This window comes from Hyla sarda, chromosome 6 (assembly GCF_029499605.1).
Source record: "Hyla sarda isolate aHylSar1 chromosome 6, aHylSar1.hap1, whole genome shotgun sequence".
NCBI lineage: Eukaryota > Metazoa > Chordata > Amphibia > Anura > Hylidae > Hyla > Hyla sarda.
In genome coordinates, this window is record NC_079194.1 from 57302635 (window position 1) to 57313463 (window position 10829).

The window sequence follows — 10829 nt, forward strand, 5'->3', positions numbered from 1 at the left end:
TCTACTATTGGAATTGCATCTATGGGGTTAATGCTGCCGGGACTGGCGCGATCGCGGCCCCGGCATCTGCGGTGGGACTCCGGCTGTGATTGACAGCTGAGTCCCGCCGGTGATCTCCTGCGCTGCCCGCGGCAGAGCAGGAGATCACTTTGACGTATGCATACGTCCATTTGCGCGAAAGTGCAGTTCGCCTGGACGTATGCATACGTTAAATAGCGGGAAGGGGTTAAAGGGGCACTCCGGTGTAAATTTTTTTTTTTTCTTATCAACTGATGCCAGAAAGTTAAACAGATTAGTAAATTACTTCTATTAAAAAAAATCTTAATCCTTCCAGTACTTATTAGCGGCTGTATACTACAGAAGAAATTCTTTTCATTTTGGACTTATTTTCTGTCATGAGCACAGTGCTCTCTGCTGACACCTCTGTCCATTTTAGGAACTGTCTAGAGCAGCATATGTTTGCTATGGGGATTTTCTCCTGCTATGGACAGTTCATGACATGGACAGAGATGTCAGCAGAGAGCAGTGTGGTCGTGACACTGCGCTAGCAGGTTTTGTAATTTTTTTAATACTAAAAGAAAACTGCATAAATTATCCCTGTTTGTTAGCAGATGCCTGCTAGTGTTAAAAAGGGAGGTATCGGAAGATTCTATGGCTTTTTCCAGGTGTTCCAACAATCATCCCTTTTTAAAGAGGGAACAGGATTGGTGACAGTGTCTCAAAATATTTAAGAGACAGTAAATAGTAAAGTAATAGCTTTTGTAAACATTGAAAAGTTGATTAAAAATGTCTCTCTTTTTGGGGAATTGCAACAAGATTGGTAATGGTTAGAGTTTAAAAACGGCTATTTCTGGGGTGTAGAACACTTTGCTTTGTTCTAACACGCATATGGAGTGTGCTGGGGTAGTGAAATAATACTGTTATTCAGAATGACATGTAGATTACAGCCATCCTTTTGAGAATCACTGCCGCAGAGCGGCACATTGACAGAGCCTGGAGGTGGCATCAGTATAAGGAGACCATATAGTGGCTGAATGACACAACGTGGAGAAGTTGGCAGCATGAGGAGACCATATAGTGGCTGTATGACATAGCATGGATGTGCCTGAAGCATGAGGAGAGCATGTAGTGGTTGAATGACACAGCGTGGAGGTGTTGGCAGCATGAGGAGACCATATAGTTGCTGAATGACACAGCCTGGAGCTGGTAGCAGCATGAGTAGACACTAGGGCTTCACAATCCCTAAGATTAAAAGATGAATTTTGAAAGCTAAATTGAAGATTCATGGTAGCTAGTGCTACCATAACATTTTTTTAGGCCCAGGCCCAGCAGCATCAGTAAACCATATGTTGGCTAAATGACACAGCCTGGAGGTGGCTGAAGCATGAGTAGACCATATAGTGGCTGAATGACACAGCCTGGAGTAGGCTGAAGCATGAGGAGACCATATAGTGTCTGAATGGCACAGCCTGGAGTTGGCAGAAGCATGAGGAGATCATTGAAATTTAAGATTTTTAAATAGAAATTTAAGGGTTTAGAAATTGAAATTGAAATTTTATATTATCTAAAGTTAACATGTCTCACCACCATTTGATTTTTATAAGCAAAATACTTTTCCTCAGGGCACTTGCTTAAAGTGTCTATAACTATTTTATATATTTGTTTGTTAGGAGTCACAATATATGATTGTGTTGTTTTGTAATTGTTATTTATATTTGAAAGATTTAGTGATTTAACCCCTTAAGGACTCAGGGTTTTTCCGTTTTTGCACTTTTGTTTTTTCCTCATTACCTTTTAAAAATCATAACCCTTTAAATTTTCCACCTAAAATCCATATTATGGCTTATTTTTTGTGTCGCCAATTCTACTTTGCAGTGACATTAGTCATTTTACCCAAAAATGCCCGGCGAAACGGAAAAAAAAATCATTGTGCGACAAAATCGAAGAAAAAAATGCCATTTTGTAACTTTTGGGGCTTCCGTTTCTACGCAGTGCATATTTCGGTAAAAATTACACCTTATCATTATTCTGTAGGTCCATACGGTTAAAATGATACCCTACTTATATAGGTTTGATTTTGTCGCACTTCTGTAAAAAATCATAGCTACATGCAGGAAAATTTATACGTTTAAAAATGTCATTTTCTGACCCCTATAACTTTTTTAATTTTCCACGTACAGGGCGGTATGCAGACTCATTTTTTGTGCCGTGATCTGTTTTTATCGGTATGATTTTTGTTTTGATCGGAATTTTTGATCACTTTTTATTCATTTTTTAATGGTATAAAAAGTGACCAAAATACGCTTTTTTGGACTTTGGAATATTTTTGCACGTACGCCATTGACAATACGGTTTAATTAATGATATATTTTTATAGTTCGGACATTTACGCACGTGGCGATACCACATATGTTTTTTTTTTTTTTTTTTACACTGTTTTATTTTTTTATAGGGACCTATAACACTGCACACACTGATCTCCTATGCTGATCACTGGCGTGTATTAACACACCTGTGATCAGCATTATCGGCGCTTGACTGCTCCTGCCTGGATCTCAGGCACGGAGCAGTCATTCGCCGATCGGACACCGAGGAGGCAGGTAAGGGCCCTCCCGGTGTCCTGTCAGCTTTTCGGGACTCCGCGATTTCACCGCGGCGGTCCCGAACAGCCCGGCTGAGCTGGGTCACTTTCACTTTCACTTTAGAAGCGGCGCTTCTAAAGGGTTAAGACCGCACATCGCCGCGATCGGCGATGTGTGGTATTAGCCGCGGGTCCCGGCCGTTGATGAGCGCTGGGACCGACACGATATGATGCGGAATCGGGGCGCGATCCCGCTTCATATTGCGGGAGCCGGCGCAGGACGTAAATATACGTCCTGCGTCGTTAAGGGGTTAAATAATTGTTATGTGTCTTCTGTCTTGTATTACAAAACTGAATTGACACTTTTCAGCTCTTAAGCGAAAAATGAAGTTAGCACCCTTATCATCTGTTGAGCAGCGATTAAAAAGTGAAATAGTTAGTTTAAAAAATTCTCTTTGAAAAAGTTTGGGGGGTTTGGTGTTCCCCAACAAAGGGGAAAAAGAAAAACGTATTTTTGCACAACACCAGCAGTACACAATAGTGCTGAAGCACACAGTCGCTGTGTAATAAACCCAAAATTGCACTATTTCACAGACTATTAGGAATGGACTGCTGGGTATGTATTATACCATCTGCAGACTAGTATAACCAGCAGACCATTTGTTGTGGAACAAAGACGGCAGAAAAATGCACTACAGTACGCTTAAAAAACGTATTGGAGTAAAACACCAGTCGGTGATTACTTTTTCTTAGACTTTCACAGTATCTAGGCCCTTGACAGATTAACAGGTACAAAATAGTACACTACTTAGATGTAGGTATGTGGTATGCACTTATGAGGGCAGAAAAATGCGCTACAGTATGCTTAATAAATGTACTTGAGTAAAACACCAGCTGGTGATTACTTTTGGCTGTCCTTTCACAGTATGTAGGCCCTTGACAGATTGACAGGCACAAAATAGTCCACCACTTAGATATAGTTATGTGGTATGCCCTTATGAGGGCAGGAAAATGCGCTGCTGTACACTTATAAAAAAAATAAATAAAGGTGTATTTTTGTAAAACACCAGCTGGTAATTACTTTTGCCTGGACTTTCACAGTATCTAGGCCCTTGACAGATTAACAGGTACACATTAGTACACTACTTAGATGTAGGTATGTGGTAGGCACTTATAAGGTCAGAAAATTGCGTTACTGTACGCTTTAAAAATTATTTGAGTAAAACATTAGCTGGTGATTACTTTTGGCTGTCCTTTCACAGTATGTAGGCCCTTGACAGATGAACAGGTACACAATAGTACACCACTTAGATGTACAAATGTGGTAAGCCCTTATGAGGACAGAAAAATGTGCTACTGTACGCTTACATTTTTTTATTTTAGTAAAACACCAGCTAGTGATTACATTTGCCTGGACATTCACAGTATCTAGGCCCTTGACATATTAAAAGGTACAAAATAGTACACTAGTGAGATGTAGGTATGTGGTATGCACTTATGAGGGCAGAAAAATGCGCTACAGTATGCTTAATAAATGTACTTGAGTAAAACACCAGCTGGTGATTACTTTTGGCTGTCCTTTCACAGTATGTAGGCCCTTGACAGATTGACAGGCACAAAATAGTCCACCACTTAGATATAGTTATGTGGTATGCCCTTATGAGGGCAGGAAAATGCGCTGCTGTACACTTATAAAAATAAATAAATAAAGGTGTATTTTTGTAAAACACCAGCTGGTAATTACTTTTGCCTGGACTTTCACAGTATCTAGGCCCTTGACAGATTAACAGGTACACATTAGTACACTACTTAGATGTAGGTATGTGGTAGGCACTTATAAGGTCAGAAAATTGCGTTACTGTACGCTTTAAAAATTATTTGAGTAAAACATTAGCTGGTGATTACTTTTGGCTGTCCTTTCACAGTATGTAGGCCCTTGACAGATGAACAGGTACACAATAGTACACCACTTAGATGTACATATGTGGTAAGCCCTTATGAGGACAGAATAATGTGCTACTGTACGCTTAAAATTTTTTATTTTAGTAAAACACCAGCTAGTGATTACATTTGCCTGGACATTCACAGTATCTAGGCCCTTGACATATTAAAAGGTACAAAATAGTACACTAGTGAGATGTAGGTATGTGGTATGCACTTATGAGGGCAGAAAAATGCGCTACAGTACGCTTAATAAACGTATTGGAGTAAAACACCAGCCGGTGATTATTTTTGTGTGTCCTTTCACAGTATGTAGGCCCTTGACTGAGTAACAGGTACAAAATAGTACACTATTTAGATATATGTATGTGGTATGCACTTATGAGGGCAGAAAAATTTGCTACTGTATGCTTAAAATACTTATTTTAGTAAAACACCAGCCAGTGATTATTTTGCCTGGACTTTTACAGTATCTAGGCCCTTGACAGATTAACAGGTACAAAATAGTACACTTCTTAGATGTACGTATGTGGTATGCACTTACGAGGGCAGAAAAATGTGGTAAAGTACGCTTAAAAAATATATATTTTTGCACAACACCAGCAATACACAACAGTGCTGCAGCACAAAAAAAGTTGTGTACTAAACACAAAATTGCACTCTGCCAAAGACTATTAGGAATGGACTGCTGGGTATTATACCGTCTACAGACTAGTATAACCAGCAGATGATTTGTTGTGGAACAAAGACATAGAATTGCGCTAAAAAATTCTTCCTGCCTCCTCTGCTAAGGTTTATGAAAGTGAGGAAGCTTGTTGAAATGTATGAGACAACACCCAGCTATCTGCCCCTCTCTGTAATACAATGCTGAAGAAAGTAACTGGGAGGTTAATGGCTGCAGTAAAAATCCTTTTTCAGTGAAAAAAACACTGCTCTCTGTCCACCAGAACGCTGATGTGACTAAGATGTGAAACGCTGCTGGAATGAGCTTTTCTGTGTAACACAAACACACACAGCGATGTCAGTCCTATCTCTATGCAGTGTAATGAAGGATATGACGAGCCGCAAAATGGCTGCCGAATATATAGGGCAGGCTGTGACATCACTGGGGTGACTGGCTGCTGATAGGCTGCATTCTGCATGTGATTCAGGGTCATCCCGCCAACTCCCCTTCCCGCCTTGCCTTCCCAGCATTCTTTGCCCCATGAACTGATATGTGGATCTGCCATTTTAGATGCCCTGAAGCCTGGACTGCAGTAAATGGAGTTTAATGAAGAGATTTGCGCGGTATTCGCATTCATTGCTAATCAAATGTTTTATGAAATTTGTAATGAATTCGGGTTTGTCAGCTTCAATTCGCTCATCTGGGGGGGGGGGGGGACCTGTAGATTCTTTCTGTTTGGTAGTTACTACAGGTTTTGTGGTTTGCAAGTGAAGAAGGTGCAATGGCTTTTTCCAAGCATTCCAAAAATTCTCCCTTTTGGGAGTTGCAACAGGACTGGTTTCCCAAAATGGTGAAAAATGAATTGCTTTTGTATCAAGTGTTGTGTGTGTGAAAGCCTGCCTGGTAGTAGCAGCAGCAGCAAGGGTGGTAGACTGGTAGGATTTGTAGTAGCCAGAGTACAGCAGGCAGTGGCGGACTAGTGCTACTAGTAGCCAGCAGACAGCAGTGATACTTTTAGCCGGGCTTTGTGATGCCTATCCATGTTCTCACATAGAGCCATAATTCCAAAACTTTTCCTAAGCTATGTCTTACTTTCTTTTTGCAGAGCCAGCACTGTGGCTGGTTTTCTACATTTGATAAGATAGAAAAATTAGATTTCCACATGGCTGATTATGGAAAAAAAAATGGGTATACCACAGCCAACTGTGCCCTTCCTTTGGAAGGCCTTTTCAAGCCTGCAGACATATTTCACTGCGCTTTGTAACTGTAGACGATGAGGAATCTGATACCTGGTATAATGTCATATTATTAGACTCTTCTTCCTCAAACAAGTCAACCAGTCCACAAGGACCTTATTATCTCACAAAATCACACAACCCCTGGAAGACAGTGACAACTTTGCTTGCTGATGCTGCTGCTACTTCTACCTCCAGGCACCTGGCTGCGCTGCTGCTGCTGCATGTACTGGTGCTGGTACTGCCACCAACATTCTTACTGGCAGAGAACATGGCAGCGGTCCTCTGTCCTCTACTTTTTACAACAATTTATTTACCAGACATCCTGTTACCAGACATCATGCAAGAGTTCATGAATTGCTCTTTACTGTCACCACTGGTGGATTATATAAAGCTTATGGAACCTTGGTCACATGCTCTTCCCTGAGACTAGCTTTTGCTAGAAACCTCTAAAGGTTCTAAGGGAGGAATCTCCTAAGTCAACTCCTCTTTCCCCAGGGGGCTGAGTTTGTCAGTCTGGGAACTAGTCTGAGTTTGTGAGTCTTGCCCTTGTCAAAGAAGTGTGAGCATCTTGTCAGACTATGTCCTGCTAGGCCATGTGTGGAGAATAAGGTATAGGGCAAGTGCAGTTTCTCCTTCCACCTAGGCCTACAGTAAAGCAATTTAGCCAGGCTCTGGCTCTGCTAGTAAATTCAAGCAACTGGAAAGGCATCTAAATTCCAAGCATCTATCCAAAAATCTATAACTTCACTACCCTGTGCTAAAAAGGAGTATAAATTGTTTGGTTGTGCACAGTGGACTAGTAACATAAACACAGCACACAGTAAAGTTAAGCAATCAATCGATGTACCTTGGCCAAATCTGTTGTACACACCATCATAGGAGATAGAGAGAAAGTAAACACTAGTGGAACAAGGGCACCAGAGGATAGAACATTATATAAAACTCATTTGTTGGATAGACCAATATGAGCCACTCATTTTAAACTGTCTTAAAGGGGTATTCCAGGAATGTACCTGTGTGTGACGGTTTTCTCACAATTCACTCCAATATTTATTTTTAACAGCATACAAAATGACTGTTGTCTGAGATTTTTCCCAGCTTGCAATGCGGCCGAGACCTGACTCACTAGTCAGCTGATGACAGGGAGCCTGTCTTCTTCAATGGGTGGAGCGATAGCTTGGTGGGAGAGAGATAAATCTGCAACTAATGCAACAGCTGTAGGCACCCTGATTGAAAACCACACTGATTTGAATGGATGCAGCTCATTTATGTTTCAATGGGTGGGGTGGCTGATGTGTGGGAGGGAGGAAGATTGAATTGCGGGATTTGAGGTCAAAAAAAGAAAAGTCTAACAGGAAATACAAGTTCACAAAAAGCTAGCCACAGTGTTATGGTAATCTCACAACAAAGCCATTTAGACCCAAGACAAGTGCAGATCCTTCCTAAGCATGTCCATTACTGTCTGTCAGTTACATACTAAAATCCCCTTATGGTGGATAACCCCTTTAAGTTTGCAGAGTCTAAGAATTACAGTGATCTGCTTCAATCTACTAGCATATTGGCCCTGATTTACTAAGAGTGTTGTGTAGTTTTCTTTGTGGGTTTTAATTCCCTGCAATTTTTCCCATGGTATTTACTAAGGTTTCCCTCTATTTTGCACTTTTCCCTACGTTTTGCTTTTGATTTGATGGGTTTTCTTCAGCTAAAATCTGCTACATTTTCTGTGGAAACCTTATTAAATATGTTGGGTTTTTGTGAAAATGCCAGAGACTTGCCCACTTTCCAGAGGCCATGCCCCTTTTCGGGTTCTCTCGTTCTCTCAGTATAATGGAGAGTTAATCAGATTTTTTCAAATCTGGTACAAATTCTGGCGCACATTCTGGCACACAACCCGACAAAATGTTGGGTTCACAATAGTAAATCAGGGCCATCATCTTTGTACTTTCAGTACCCTTATACCCCCGAGGACACCAACTTAAAGGGGTATTCCGGTGGAAAACATTTTTTATTTATAATCAACTGGTGCCAAAAAGTTAAACAGACTTGTAAATGACTTCTACTTCAAACTCTTAATCCCTACAGTACTTTTCTAATGCTGTATGCTCCACAGGAAGTTCTTTTCTTTTTGAATTTCTTTTCTGTCTGACCACAGTGCTCTCTGCTGACACCTCTTTCCATGTCAGGAACTGTCCAGAGCAGGATAGCTTTGCTATGGAGATTTGCTCCTACTCTGGGATCACTGTGGTCAGACAGAAAATAAATTCTAAAAGAAAAGAACTCCCTCTGTAGTATACAGCAGCTGATAGATACTGGAAGGATTATGATTTTTAAATAGAAGTAATTTACAAATCTGATAACCTTTCTGGCACCAGTTGATTAAACAAAAAAAAAAATGTTTTCCACCGGAGTACTCCTTTAAGTAAAACTTGTCAGTGGGAAGGGGCAGTAGAAACCTTTAACCCCTTAAGGACCGGGTTTTTTTTCGTTTTTGCATTTTCGTTTTTTGCTCCTTGCCTTTAAAAAATCATAACTCTTTCAATTTTGCACCTAACAATCCATATGATGGCTTATTTTTTGCGCCACCAATTCTACTTTGTAATGATGTCAGTCATCGTGCCCAAAAATCTATGGTGAAACAGAAAAAAAAATCATTGTGCGACAAAATTGAAAAAAAAAACGCTGTTTTGTAACTTTTGGGGGCTTCCGTCTCTATGTAGTACATTTTTCGGTAAAAATGACACCTGATATTTATTCTGTAGGTCCATACGGTTAAAAGAATACCCTACTTATATAGGTTTGATTTTGTCGTACTTCTGGAAAAAATCATAACTTATAATCATAACTATCATTTCTGACCCCTATAACTTTTTTATTTTTCCGTTTATGGGGCGGTATGAGGGCTAATTTTTTGCGCCGTCATCTGAAGTTTTAAACAGTACCATTTTTGCATTGATAGGACTTATTGATCGCTTTTTATTCATTTTTTCATGATATAAAAAGTGACCAAAAATGAAGTATTTTGGACTTTGGAATTTTTTTGCGCGAACACCATTGACCGTGCAGTTCAATTAATGATATATTTTTATAATTCGGACATTTCTGCATGCGGCGATACCATATATGTTTATTTTTATTTACACTGTGTTTTTTTTTTTAATGGGAAAAGGGGGGTGATTAAAACTTATAATAGGGAAGGGGTTAGATGATATTTATTAACTTTTTTTCCCCTTTTTTTTTTGCAGTGTTATAGCTTCCATAGGGACCTATAACACTGCACACACTGATCTTTATCATTGATCTTTCTCATAAGAAACCAGTGATCGATGATTCTGCTGCTTGACTGCTCATGCCTGGATCTCAGGCACTGAGCAGTCATTCGGCGATCGGACAGCGAGGAGGCAGGTAGGGACCCTCCTGCTGTCCTGTAAGCTGTTCGGGATGCCGCGATTTCGCCACGGCTATCCCGAACAGCCCACTGAGCTAACCAGCATGGTTTCAGTTTCACTTTGAACGCCGCGTCTAAAGGGTTAATAGTGCGCGGCACAGTGATCAATGCCGCGCGCTATTAGCCACGGGTCCCGGCCGGGCCCGACCCGCTATGTTATAGATCGGGAGCGGACACATGACGTTCCAGTACATCATGTGTCCTTAAGGGGTTAAAATATTTTGGATGTGTGTCTGCTATAGGGATGCATAACCCTTCAAGATCTAATACAAAGAAGTTGGGGTATTTTTTTAGTTGCAGAGTTAACATATTGTACTTTTATTTTAGGCAGTGTTAAAATAAATGTTACATTTTAAAAGCACATTCGCTATTCACAAAATTACAACATAGGGGGAAGGGATATAATTGATCTGATAATACATTCATATCCAGCAGGCGCTGCATTGGTCATTGTTTCTCAGCCTTACAGGTGTCACTCCTACTCCCCTTCCTCCCTAGCTCTTGGTGAAACACTTGTTAGTGACAAATGTTTTATATTCTTTTTATTCTGTTACTGCACTACCATAAAAGAAGTATCATCCTGTCTATGACATCACTGACAAAGATCAAAGTAAATGGTGTCATTAATCTTGTAACTTTATGTTGCCAAACAGGGAACTTTACACTTGTTATTGGCCTTCTAAAGGCACTTGCTGGTGCACTGGCCCTATAAAAGTATGTTTTTTTCTTCAGTGATGACAGCACTCGCCCTCATTTTTCTTCAGATAACCAATCCTGACAATGTATACAAAAGTAGAAGACAGCACTCAAATTCATGCAAATTGTATTTTATTTTTATTTAGGCCATTAACATTACAATACCATAAACTTTATTCTTATTGTAAGTTATTTATTCTGTGGATAAACGTAAACAATAATTATTATAAGAATGTCTGTAAATTTGTATTCAGTAGCAATTAT